The sequence below is a fragment of the Ochotona curzoniae genome, unplaced genomic scaffold (genome assembly GCF_017591425.1).
Source record: "Ochotona curzoniae isolate NIBS_2020 unplaced genomic scaffold, NIBS_Ocur_1.0 contig_2404, whole genome shotgun sequence".
Taxonomy (NCBI): domain Eukaryota; kingdom Metazoa; phylum Chordata; class Mammalia; order Lagomorpha; family Ochotonidae; genus Ochotona; species Ochotona curzoniae.
This window is the reverse complement of record NW_024465451.1, coordinates 12,953,549-12,967,760: the sequence shown is the minus strand read 5'-3', so window position 1 is coordinate 12,967,760 and position 14,212 is coordinate 12,953,549. Positions and strand designations below refer to the sequence as shown.

Here is a 14,212-nt window from a genome sequence, read left to right as displayed (position 1 = left end):
CTGCCACTGGCACGAGCATCTCGGGGCAGGGCATTGCCCAAATTCATCAAAGGCATTTCCTGCCAGATTAGGGGCACACTATCTCCTTCTTGCTTCTCATAATGAAAATAAAATTGAAACAAAGTGAAAAGAAACTTCCCTCCTGCATCTGTTAAAGCCATTAGCATTTCCCCTTTGACCTCTCCCTTTCTACTACTCAACATGTCCAACTGTTTATTATTTTAAAACCAGAAAAATACTATTCAACGAGGGAGATGGGAGTGCGCAAAACACATGCCATGAGGACCTATGCTAACCCTGCAGGGAGAACGAAGGAGGGCCCAAGCTTGCACAGAGGAGAGAAGCGGCTGCTCACAATGCAGTCATCCTTCCATTCACTCAGATGATCAGTAAATAGGCACAGTGCGTTTACTATGTGCAAGGAACTTCACCATGACCTTGAGATATCACAGTAAGCAAAAAAAAAGCATCATCTCTATTCTCAGGATCTCCCTGCCATCAGCAAAGATAGAAAGTGGCCAAAGAACAAATGTTGAACTAGAAATGGACACCGTGAAAATGAAAACAGAGTGCTGTCCAAGTCTGTATTAGGAACCAGACCCGAGCAAGAAGGGGAGTGGGCGCTAGACAAGGTACAAGTCCTCAAGAGGTGACTGTCAGCCAGCAGGTGAAGGACAAGGGAAGGTCAAGCCAACAAGAAAAGAATGGGTGTCCCAGGCAGAGATGAGGTCAGGGGTGAACCTGGGCTTCTGGGCCACAAGAAGACTAGAACATAAAAAGCAAATGCTGTCCAGGGAGAACTTCTCTTCAGGGTCTTTACTAAGGGGATGCTCTATGTGATTGAAGACTGTGTCTCCTACACCACTTCTTCTTACAAAAACAACCAGACCAAAGTGATGATAAAAAGCCAACGAACAAGTTATTAAAAAAAAATTTTAAAGAGGCAGCAAAATAATCCTAAGCTCAAGGTGGATCCCTCACGACAAAGGTGTGCCAGATGGATGCGTAGAGGACCAGGGTTTACTGCCACACCCCCTCTCTGGCATTCTCCAAATCTCAGCCTGTGTGCCATTTTTTTCTCAGTGCACATAGAAAAGCTCTGCCTGTGACAGCACATGTATGGTAAGAGTTCTCTGCCTCTGTACTCCACATCCAGCTCCGGGGTCACTTGCCCCCCCTGTTAGGCTATGTGCTTCCAGTGCTGCTTTGTTCACCACATCACCACCAAGTCTCCTGGCTCTCAGTAACTACTGCTGAGAGATGAATGGATCACAAAACCACATGCAATCCTTCAATATTTTTTCTCAGAACCATGCAAGCTGGAGGATATGGTTTCCACTGAAGACCCATAGGCAGGTATTATGTACCTGGCAGGTATGGGCAGATCCATATGCTTTGAAATCTACCAAGGAAAGGGGGAGGCTGTTTTTTTTTTTTTAACAACAACAAAATCACAGAGGCATGACTGGGACACTTGGCTGACCTGAGAGAGGCGACAGCCCTATCCAGCAAAATCAATGTTTAACGCCTACACATTCTCATATCTGTCCCCTTTCAATAAAGGAGAAGGCTGCCTCCCACCTAGAACGAATGCACACACACAGTGCAGGACTCATTTAGGTTGAACTCAGTGACTTTCAGGATTAGCAGGGCTCTGCAGCAGTCACCACAGTACAGCTGCAGAGTATTTTCATCACCCCCAGCAGGACCCCAGTGCTTATTCCCAACCACCCCTGCTCCCACCTTCAGCCCCAGGCCACCACTAAGTTACTGACCCACTGGGCACGCTTGCTTTTCTGAACACCTGCTTAATCCCCTTTTGCTGGACCACATGTCTGCCCCCTTTTGCTGGGACCACATATCTGCCTCCAGCTTAGGCCAGCTCCATCTATTCTTTTTTTTTTTTTAAGATTTATTTTTATTATTTTTTATTGGAAAGGCGGATATACAAAGAGGAGAGACAGAGAGGAAGATCTTCCGTCCGATGATTCACTCCCCAAGTGAGCGCAACGGCCGATGCTATGCCGATCAGAAGCCAGGAGCCTCTTCTGGGTCTCCCACGTGGGTGCAGGGTCCCAAAGCTTTGGGCCGTCCTCGACTGCTTTCTTGGGCCACAGGCAGGGAGCTGGAAGGGAAGCGGGGCTGCCGGAATAGAACCGGCGCCCATATGGGATCCCGGGAGTGCAAGGCGAGGACCCTAACCGCTTGTGTCACCGTGCCGGGCCCCATCTATTCTTTATATCTGTTCCTCCAGAAAGCATACCACATTGTACCTTGGCTGTAGATTAAAATCTTTCAGTGCCTTCTCCTGGCCTCTAAACCAAGCTTCAAACCCTGATATTCAAATGCATTTCTATTTTCCCTCATCTGCCAGGTCTCCCATGTACCAGATATGTCAAACTACCTGTTTCATGCCAAAGAGATCTGTGCCTCCCTGCCTTCAGGTGATGTCTTCTTCACACATCTTCACTCTCATTTTGGGTGACTTTCCTTACTCATGTACTTCAGAGAGAACCTTCAGCTTCTCTTTCATTACTGAGATGACCCCATGCTACCTGAACAAACCCTGATCCCCAAACGGACCAAACATCCCCCCTCTACTTTCTTCATCCCCCGCACAAGTATTATCAAGAGCCAGGGCTGCATAAGGCAGCTTTTATCTTCCAGACCAGGCAGAGATGAATGAGCAGGTGCTGGGACACAGGTTTCTGGCAGGAGTGAGGGAAACTTCCCTCTGTGGATGGTCTTGGCAGGGAGAGAGAGCCCAAGTCCCGGGAACTGGTGCTTGTGGAAGCAGAGGAAGGAGGCTTAAGAGTGCACCTCCTTCAGCCTGAGCGGACGCAGCGAGAGGCTAGTAATTTCAAGAGGAAGTTACTGACACATTCATGTTTTGTGTCCGTTTTGATGAATCTTTGAGCACGGACGGCACTGACTTCAGAAACGGTCTGCTCATTCATTATTTGTGTTTATTCTAAACAATGTGAGATTATTTTAGTTATAAACCACTTTGATGGCTAACGGGAAAACTGAGTGTTCCACACACTGAGACGTTTGCTTTGCAAGAAACAGAGAAAGATTACCCAGATTTTGGCCTCTTGGGCTAACAAATGTGTCGTTTTTACTCAAGCACTCCAGGCAACAGCTGTTTCTGGCTTGCAGGCTGGAGGCAGCCATGTGGTGCTCCACACAAGTGACCCAACAGAATTCCAGACCAAAGCACAACAGGACCTGGCTGCACAGGATTTTGTTCAACGAGGAAACCTAGAATTTACTGGAAATGTTTTATTATGGTCAGATGTTTCCTGTGTCTGGTTTCTGAAGCGGAATAAAAGAAATATAAGGAGAACCACAAAGAAGAATGGGGCTTAGTCTTTCTGGCCAGGCATGAGTTAGAGGATGAATGAACCCTGCGTCGGGGCACTATCTGTCATGGGGAAGCACTCCTAACACCCATCTTTGGCCGTTCACTAGGGGTGAGCCCTTGCGATGGGAGGAGGCATTCCCAGCAGGCTGCTCCCTCAGGCACCGCACAGGCTAACAGGTGACATGAAGACACCTGGGAAGCTCAGCGTGATACACAGGAAGAGGAAGAGCACACAGGATCTCCCTGTTCATTAATTTAACAGCCATTTACTGAGCAAGCGCTACACATCGGGTTCAAGCAGAAAACAGTGAGTCAGAACGAGATGTTCCTTCTCCACTCAACTTTTTAGGCAGGGAGACTTTTTTTTAAAAGTACAAAGAAAATGAACCAAACAATTTCTGGTGGCCCTAAGCACTATGAAAATATTAAACTATGAAAAATATTAAACCATGAAATATAGACCATGGTCTACAGAAGCACGCACAATAGTAAAGTGTTTCAAGAAAGTTCAATTTTGTTTTTAATTTATTTGTTTGACTTATTCAATTAATCTGAAAGGCAGAACAAAAAGAGACAGAGAAAAACGGGACCTTCCACCAGCTGGTTTGTTTCCCAAATGCCTGACACATCACCAGGGTGGGGCCATGCCAAAGCCAGGAGCCAGGAACTCCATTCAGATCTTACAAATGGGCAGTAGGGTCCCAAGCACCTGAGTCATGAGCTGCTGCCTCCCAGGGTGCCTGTCAGCAGGAAGCTGGCTGGGAAGCAGAGGCAGGACTCAACCACAGGCACTTCAGCACGGGGCATGGCCTCCCCAGTGGCAGACTGACTGCTGTGCTGAAGTGCCAAGAGGAATTTCAAAAGTGAGAGAGCTCTAGGCAGAAGCAAGAGCAAAGTCTCTACATTTAAGGAAGGGAGAGAAAGGCAATGTCACCGAGACACTGAGCCCAGGAAGCAGGAGGGTGAGAAGTCAGAAGTCAGGGCTAAGGGGACCACCCAGGCCACAGGAGGACGAGTGTGTTCTAGGTCAACAATGAGCAGACCCTGCTCAAAATCAGGTGACAGATCTAATTTACATATTTGATGCATATTTACACAGTTATGAGATACAATGTTGTATTTTGACACACGGACACATATGACCAAATTAGAATAATTAGCACAAATGGGCCGCATTTATTATTTCTTTGTGGGGAAAAAAATGGTAAAAATCCTTCTTGAAACTTTCTGAAACAAAAGTCAATCTGCTGATTGCAGAAATGAGAACTTACTCCTCTTACCTAGCCACAGCACTGCACTCACGGACTAACCTCATCCCTACATTGGGCCCCTGGACTCACATAAAACAAAGACAAACTGTGGCCATTCTGCGGGAACCAAGCTGATGATCCTGGCAACAGAGGGAAAGAGAGGCTGGGGAGGGAGGCTGAAGGCAGCGAGGTCAATGAAGAAATGACACTCTGGAGAGATGTGAGGCCCGGAGCATGCACGGTCAGAGCAAAGAGGGATGGGAGCTGAAAACACTGCCAAGAGGGATGCCGGACGCTGGGACGCTGGGACGCTGGGATGCTGGGACGCTGGGACCAAGGGAATGTAATCACAGATCGCAGCTTCCCCGGGAGTGACCCGCATCTGAGAGATCCCATCTATACATTCACCTCCCCTGCCAGGCCCACTGGGCCTGCCCGTTGAGGACTTAAAATGGGAAATTGAAGACTTAAAATGAGGTGGACTGGTAAGACACAAGCAGACAAGCAACGGAGAGGGGCGGCAGTGTGCTGGGCTGAAGGCTGAAGCCTGGACCACACCAATGGTGCAGCATCAGAGTGAACAGTCACCCCCGGCTGCCTCGGTGGCAACCAGCTTCCCCACAGACTGAATGTCCCCCTTTACATGTTTCCTCCTTCTCAAGCTTCCCACAGTCTGAGGGGGCTCCCCACTGCTGCCCAGGCCTCCCTGCCTTCCTGCTGGCTGTGGGAGGTGGCACTGGGCCAGCCACAATTCACCCATGGGCTGAGTCCCAGGAGAGGGCCCACTCGGACAACAGCTTTGAGCTGCATCTCCCAGTCTAGCTTCATAAAGGTTACTCAACTTCCAGGGGGTTAGTGGGCCAAGAACAGACACTGTCATGCTCATGTGACCACAGCTGAGATTCAGGAGGGGAGTGGGGAATCTAACCTCCGAGTCTCAGCACCTCCCAACCTCAATCTCAAACAAAACTTGAGTGTATGAGATACCGGAAAACACCTAGAAGGCTGAGAAAAAAAAAATGCCTACAAGGAGAGAAAATAAAATACACCCATTAATTTAGCGGGATGTGATTACACAGAAAAGAGTGAAGTAATCAAGGAAATGAGAGAGGCCAGAGGAGGTGAGAACTGGAGACCAGAGGGAGTATTTAACTGTGGCAGGGGTGGAGAAGGTGGCTGAGGGCTGCAAAGACCCTGCAGTATTACTCAGGGGGATGGTGGGCTGGTGGCAGCATAACTTGGGCGATGGCTTTTCTGTCCACAGCGAAAGGCAGCGGCTCCCCTGTGAGAGAATGAGTGGAGGCTGCCATGCAGTAAACTTCACTTTCTCCCCAGGTTTATTTCGTTAATTTAGCTTACTGAACACTTATTGCATAAATGTCAGCAAGTGTAAGAGACTGTACAAAAAGATCAGATGTGGTCCCTTGCCAACCAAGAGCCTATAACCTCTTGAAACCCAAGTAACACGATCAGAAAAAGCCCTCTGGAGAGTGGCTGTGAGAGCCTGGATGCCAGGTGGGGACCTGCTGGTGGACAGAGTGGAACCCACGAGGGCCTGGCAGCAGACGGCCCAACAGGACAGGCTGCACCGGCAGGGTGGGACAAGCTAAGGAAAGGCATTGAAGCGTGGCTAGTGAGGGGTGTGTGGTTTCAGGAAGATAAAAATCACACCTAACAAATAAATCAGGGCTTGTTTCGGGAGGTAGAAATGCATGTGACTATAAGGAACCCAGGCAATACAATCTGTTGAGTCTTTTCAGGTGTTGGGGGGAGGTAGACCTTGGCACATCAAAGACTGGCTTTAGAATGTGAGTCACCGTGTGATGGAGGAAGAAACTGCTTTGTCATGCCAATAGACAAAAGGCACCCAGGCTGAGGCTACCAGGAAGTCAGAGGAGCAGTGGGCGTTTTGCAGGTGCAGAAGAGGAGGGTGGGCACTGCTCACAAACCCCCATGCGTGCCAGGCATATGCAGAAAACAGTGAGGCAGCAGATAGGTGATCTAGAGCCCCACTGGGCATCGGGAAATTCACATGACTGCTCCATGAATGCTGAAGAGCCCTGCTCAGGGCACTGGGCCACTGGCAGGCTGAATCAGGTCAAGGGCCGGGCCCTGTAGGTAACGAGCAGGAAGCCCAGGAGGTCACGGGGCATGATACTGCATGGTGAGTAGGGAAGGCAGGAGGAGGATGGGTGAAAAACCCACAATCCCCCAAGAGGCTGAGGCCAGGCACCTGTGGGTGACTGACAGCATGGCTTGGTAGACACCATGAGAACTGAGAGTCAGGCCACCACAGGGCTGACCTGGACTATGTGGATTCTTCCTACTGTGTGACTTTGTGCAAATTACTTAATCTTGCTAAATCTCAATCTCCCCATCTGGAAAAAAAGGGTAGCAGAAGTCTGAAATCTCTTCTCTGATGCCCCTAAAACCAGACAGCTTTAGAATTCAAAAGTGCTCCCCAACAAAACACATACACACACACATACACATATGCTGCATGACACAGCAGCCCTGCCCTCTGATTTGGGCCCGTGTCCTACCATTAAATGTTAATATTCCCGCTTTAAAATAAAAGTTTTGCACTAAATGGGACCACGAGTAAATTCCTATCAACCTAGGTCAGATTTTGCTGCTAGATGAATTCTGACGCCAATCTTGGAAGAAACTGTTTTCCTAAGACTTGAAGTTCGCATTTGCAGCCAAGTGTGGAGCTCCAATAGGCCCCAGTGCACGGGTGCCGTGAGGGCTCAATGACTTCATCACAGACAGCAGCACAGTGTTCGTGTGGTCACCGCTAACATCACTGGTCACTGTTGGCAGGGAATGGCTCAGGGGCAAAGTGAATGATTCATGGGGGAGTGAAGGCGGGTGGAGAAAGGTGGAAACAGGGCAAGAACTGTGGCGTAAGGGTAGACCAGATGTGCTCAGAATAGCCATTTGGAAGTCTGGATTCTATCTGTCAAGGTTAGAGGAAAAGGAGTATGGAAAGGCACTATAAATTTCTCAGAAAGTTAATGACATCAACAGGTTTTTGTTTCACTGTGACAGGTGGAAATGTAAAGCAGCTGCTGCGATCTGAATATCCCCCCCAAAAGGTGTGTGGGTTTCAGGGTGCTGGTATTGAAAGATGACACTTGGGCAAAGGACCCAGGTCACTGAGGCCATGTCTTCACAAGGAGGTAAAGTATTCCTCCTCATGGGAACTGATTAGTTCTCAAAAGAGGATTGCTACAAGAGCCTGAAGCTGGCCACACACAGTCTTGCTTTGGCTTGTCTTATTTTCATTTGTGTTTGAAAGGCATGGACACAGAGATCTCCCATCAGCTGGTTCACTCCCCAAATTCCTGCAACAGCGAAGGCTGAGGCTGGCAGGGGCTGGAAGCCTAGCACTCAACGCAGGCCTCCTGCATGGGTGGCAGGGACTTCCTGAACCCTCATCTGCTACCTCCCAGATGTGCATTAGGAGGAAATTGGATCAGAAGCAGTCGCTGGGATTCAAACCAGGCACTTTAGCATGGATGCTGGCACCAAACGCCCATTCCCACTTTAAGATATGATCCTCCTCCTACTCGTGCACCATCATCTGGCAGGGAACCTCACAGAGGCTGCGCCAGGCAATCTGGACTTACAACCTCAAAAATTGAGCTAAATTCTTTACGGTAGCCTGACTTAGAAACAAAAGCTAACGAATACAGCAGCCAAGGCCTGGAAGGAGAGATTGATCATGAACCAGGTGAAAGGATGAGGATTGAACATGAGGTGGAGAGAACAGAGCCAGGGAGTTAGGAGTGAGGTGTCAGAGGAAGGACACACAAGATTTGGAAACTGAGCAGAGGTGGGGTGGTGAGAATTAACAGAAGAGGTAGAGAGAAAACAAGGGAGCAGAAATACTGCAGAAAGAGATGGCAATTTCTTCAGCAACATGTTGGCCATTTGCTGGCATGTTATTTAACTTAACGTTGTTGTAAACTTTTTATTACTGTTCCTGTTGGCGATTTCGGTATCTGGCTTTTCATTTAAGGGAAAGTATAATAACTGTGTAATAGAAACTAACATAACCAGTTGTGAAGATGCAATGTACTATGCATCTCTACTTTCAAACCAGATAGACTCCTTAAAAAAACTGCTAAATATGTCTTGACAATAGAACACTGGACTCTCTGCCATTGTCCATACCGACAATGTAAGGTTACACTTAAATAGCAGAATGATGGACATGTGACTGTTTATGAAGGATTATACTACTGCAATATCATAGGGGAAATTAGTGAGTGGAGGGGAGATGGGGAAGGGAGACTTGGGGAAACCCCAGAACCTATAGAACTATATTGTAAAATGATGATGATGATGATGATAAATACAGTTAAAGAAATAGATGGAGTTCGGTCCTTGGGCTTGGGGGCAACTGACGCTCCTTGCAGTGTGGCGACTGTGGGGGGTGCCCCTGCCGGGTCGGACCCAATGCGGGGGACTCACGCCAAAGACACTGCCACAAGGCAGTGAACGAGTCCTCGGCCTCCCCCAGGACCCAAGAGAGCTCTTCCCTCAGGGTAAGTCTGCCATGAGGGAACTTGGGAACTGGGTGGAAATTCCTAGCTCCGCCCAGCTGCTAAGACCATGCGGCTGGGGGAGTTTGGGAGGAGTTCGGTCCTTGGGCTTGGGGGCAACTGACGCTCCTTGCAGTGTGGCGACTGTGGGGGGTGCCCCTGCCGGGTCGGACCCAATGCGGGGGACTCACGCCAAAGACACTGCCACAAGGCAGTGAACGAGTCCTCGGCCTCCCCCAGGACCCAAGAGAGCTCTTCCCTCAGGGTAAGTCTGCCATGAGGGAACTTGGGAACTGGGTGGAAATTCCTAGCTCCGCCCAGCTGCTAAGACCATGCGGCTGGGGGAGTTTGGGAGGAGTTCGGTCCTTGGGCTTGGGGGCAACTGACGCTCCTTGCAGTGTGGCGACTGTGGGGGGTGCCCCTGCCGGGTCGGACCCAATGCGGGGGACTCACGCCAAAGACACTGCCACAAGGCAGTGAACGAGTCCTCGGCCTCCCCCAGGACCCAAGAGAGCTCTTCCCTCAGGGTAAGTCTGCCATGAGGGAACTTGGGAACTGGGTGGAAATTCCTAGCTCCGCCCAGCTGCTAAGACCATGCGGCTGGGGGAGTTTGGGAGGAGTTCGGTCCTTGGGCTTGGGGGCAACTGACGCTCCTTGCAGTGTGGCGACTGTGGGGGGTGCCCCTGCCGGGTCGGACACAAGGCAGTGAACGAGTCCTCGGCCTCCCCCAGGGCGGCCAGTGCACCAAGTGGTGCCAGGCTTTGCCTGCTGGCCGCCCGGAAGGGCAAACTCTGGGGTTTTCAAGATAAGTAATTGCTGCCTGGGGTCACTCATGACTAAGACTAGGTTGAGTGTAGGTGCAAAGTGAATTTTCGGGTATTCTCAGTGACAGGGTCATGAAAGATTTAAGCAGGCAAGGGGACCAAGACCTAGTGGTTTGGGGGAAGTGTCCAGAAGATAATTTTATTAAGACAGATGCAACAGCTCAATTATGAATACAGAGATGGGATATTAGTACAGAACATCACTGATCAGCATATACTAGCCCACACTGAAGCTATGGATGGGGGCCTCTTTGGCAGTGTTGGGTACCATTGCCCGACTGAGTGTTGGAGTTGTGGAGTGGTCACATTTGGCAGGATCAAGACACTCTCCAGCACACAAGAGAACTTGGGCTGGGGGTAGGCTCTGTGGGGTTGTGTGGGCCCAACCCTTTGGAATACAAGTCCCCCGGGACTACTCGCAAGCTGGGGTTGCAATGGTCTAAGCTAGGTGTGACCACGCCATCTGCCATCACTCATGGGTAAAGGAATCCACAACAGTCAGGGTAGGTTAAGGCAGCAGCACCCAAATGTGCATCTATAAACAGGATGTGGGGTGGGCCGGGCTGCCACTGGAAGGGGGCAGAATGGGCAGGGCTGAACAAACCTTAACTCACAAGTAACAACAGAAATCAGGTTGGAGCACAGCTCATGCCAGGTAGGTCCTTGCACATACTGATCTGTGTGAGGCAGAGGCACTAAGCCACAGCATCCAAGGGGCCAGGACAAGTGAGGGGCTCTGCCAAGCGGAGACAGAACAACCACCGGCCTACACCTGCTCTATGGCAGGGCAGAGGCCCGGTTGGGGAAATAACGGGACACCCTAGCTGGGTTGAGTTTCTCACCAAGGAGCGCATGGGCTGGAACTGAGGCTACATTCTGATCAGGATACGATCGTAATCTCACTTGGCACAATTGTGGACTGGGATGGGAAGCACCAAGCCAGGCCAAATTCCAACACCATCTGGTGCTCTGGAGGACCGGGGAGGGTTGTGTGACAGACTAGGTTAGGTCTCAGCCCTTACTGAACCATGTGTGAGCTGGGTAGGGGTATGGAAGAGCCTTGGCTGGGTTGAAATATCCAACAACAAGAACCAGCTTGGGTCGGAGGCCAGTCAGGAAAAGCCACTGTTCCTCCTAGGATAGGAGGCGAACTGAGTAGTGCTGGCTCATGGACCCACTGGTATGCGCAAAAACTGGCATTGGGAGAGGTTCTGGTGGAGGAGCCTGGGCAACTTCTCCGGCAGGACACAGTCCCATGCAGGTAAGCGCAAGAAGCACAATAGGGAACAACCCAAAACAGGCAATGAAAATTATCCCACTGGCATACACATGGCATGGGTTGGGGGCAGACCAGCCTGAATCTGTTCACATTACCTTCTGGTGGATCCGAGCACCAGAACAGAGTGTGGGTCGAGCCAGGTTCGGTTGCAACACATACCAGTACACAACAAGTAATGCCAAGGTGAGATGAGCCGTACCAGATGTGGCTGCAGCACACAAACAGCACATGTGACAATCAGGGAGGAGGCAAAGCCAACAGGGGAACGTGGGCACCCCTGCTGGATAACTACTTCCATTGGAAAGTGTGAATACGGATGGGGGCAGTTCAGACTAGGCAGGGCTATAGCATCTGTGGGCCTCACAGTGAGCTGACTGTTCTGACTGGTGCAAGTAAAAATTAGAGTGCGTTGAGGGGTGTTTGGGCTTAGCCACAGCGTTAGCTGGCAGAGGCTGGTACTAGGAGCCAATTCTGACAAGTCAAATGCCAAAACTACCTGGAGACTGCATACTCTAGGAGTGGGTGTGGCCTAGTAGGGAAATAGTGGGCACCTCCCTCAGGGTTACCACCCTCACTGGACAGCACGAAACCCAGGCTAGGAGCAGGGGTGGCTTGACAGAAAGGCACCTGCCAGTGGGTGTATGGGCTGGATAATAGGTTGGTTGGGTTGAACCAGGCTTCAATGTCCATTGACGTGTGCGAGAGCTAATTGGGATGTGGGACAGACTGGACAAGCCTGCAGTGCATACTGGCAAACATGGGAACCAGGGTAGGGGGCAGAACTGGTAGGGGTTTTGGGGAGTCGCCTCAACTAGGCTGCAGCTCCAACTGGTTTGCATGAGATCGAGTATGAAGTGGGTAGAATCGAGCTGGACTACAACACCCATTGGTTCACAAGGAAGACAGGGCTGGAAGCCGAATGGACCCAACAATCGCAACGACCAGCATATGCATAAGTTGATTGGTGTGACGAACAGTGTTGGAGTCTGTACTAGCACACTCACTCAAGAATCAGATCTGGGATCAACTCAAATGAAGTTTCTTTGGATATTTCTCGAACTGAACTGCTGATCTTGGAACCCCAACCATCAAGAGACTGTCAGCCAGTGGACTCTGAATAGGTTTCATTACGGTTGGGACGGAGAGATTGACAGCAATCCAGAACTGATGAACTATCAAAACTGTATGAGCAGGACCCTTGGAGCGCGCCTCATGTTGGGGATTGGGGATGGGTGGGAGGTAGGGTGGGGCTTTCCCCTTTGTTACTCCCCTAACCCTAGATACAGGGCAAAATGATTATATTAGTGTGGAAACAATGATATTACCCACTTTCACCCTGTAGCCCATGACCCTTTGTACCCTAATAAACTAAGATTATTTAAAAAAAAAAAAAAAAAAGAAATAGATGGGCAGCAAAATGTGCCATATGACAAAGGAATGGCTAAAATGGGGTCTGAGTGTCCTTCAGATTTGGTAACAAGGACACCACTCGTGACCCTGGAGCAGATCCAAGTTAGTCAGAATGGAGGCCACACAATGTTCCGTGCCCTCTAGGAGCTGGAGACAAGAGTGAAAGCATGACTGGGAAGGGTTCAGTAACAAGGAGTCCTTCAGTAGACTTGCCCAGTCACTGCAGTTTGAATGAAGGACATGCAGTGGGATTAGGTGCAGGGACAGAGAAGGAAGGTACAGGTCATCTAACACACTGATTTCCTCTGTGATATGGGAGGTGGTCACTGAATGTAGAAGGAAGTCTTCTGGCTGGAAAGAGACCTGAGGAAGGTACTTGGCAGAGCAATCAGGATTCTGCTTGGTGTGTCCACATCCCAATATTCCAGAGTGACGGAGTCTGAGTTCGGGCTTTGCTACTGCATATCCTAGCAGGCAGCAGGTCACGGCTCAAGTACTGGGGATGCTGCCAACCTCATGGCACACCTAGATTAAGTTCAGGCTCCTGGCCCTGGCCTGACCCAACCTCAGCCACTGGGGGCATATGAGGAGAGAACCAGAAGATGGAAGGGCTCGGTCTCTGCCTTTCAAATTTAAAAAAATAAACAAATTAAGATTTTAAAAAGAAAATAGGTTTAAATAGAGAAGGCTGGAAAACATTTTCCATAAATATTCTAGGTTTTAGTCCTACAAAAGGTCCCTAACATATATTCCACTGGATTTTTTTTTGTCTTGCTTAACAATCCATAATAATCTAAAAATTAGGCAGTAGGGTAGATTTGGCATGGAAATCTTAGTGCCAACCCTATGTCAATTGACACACATATCTCTGTGTTTGTTCAACTCCCTCAAAGACAGAGAAGATTGCTCACTGTAGGGCACAAGTACACAAGGACAACAAGTGGAGAGAAGACATGAGCAACGAAAGTTTGCCAGCAAACAAGTAGAATTCAGCAAATGCAGAAACACTGAACCCTATGCTGGCAGCAGGCTAAGGAAAACTGTGATCTGAAACACAGCACAGATCTCCCCCAAGATCCTTCACTGGCAGCGCCAGAGCCACCGGGAGCAGGAGGAAGGTGACACCACAATCAAGACATCCTTGAATAGGGGCTTCCAGCCGAGACTGGCGAGACATTCATCAAAGTACCTAATTTTAAAACAGGAGCCAAAGGCAGGTGTTTAGCCCAGCAGTTAAGACACCAGTTACAATGCTCACATCCCACCCTGCCTGCAGCTTCTGATTCTACTGCTTCTGCTGATGCAAGCCTGGGACGCCACAGGTGATGGCCCGAGTGCTCATACTGCTGTCATCCTGGTGGGTGACCTGCATTGAGTTCTCAGCCGCTGACAGCATCCAAGCAATGAATCAGTGAATCAAAGCTCTCTCTCAGAGAAATTTTAAAAATTTAAAAGGAGGTCAAAACAAATGACACATATAAATGTAATATGAAAAAAAAACCCAAAATATATAGGTAAACAAAAACTTCTCAGAC

At 49.5% G+C, this 14,212-nt stretch overlaps 1 protein-coding gene across 5 annotated transcripts in view; it reads right to left on the bottom strand.

Moving 5' to 3' along the window:
* ST3GAL3 (ST3 beta-galactoside alpha-2,3-sialyltransferase 3) overlaps positions 1-14,212 on the bottom strand; it is a 221,900-nt gene that overhangs the window by 143,590 nt on the left and 64,098 nt on the right. The gene's annotated exons all lie outside the window — the stretch shown is intronic.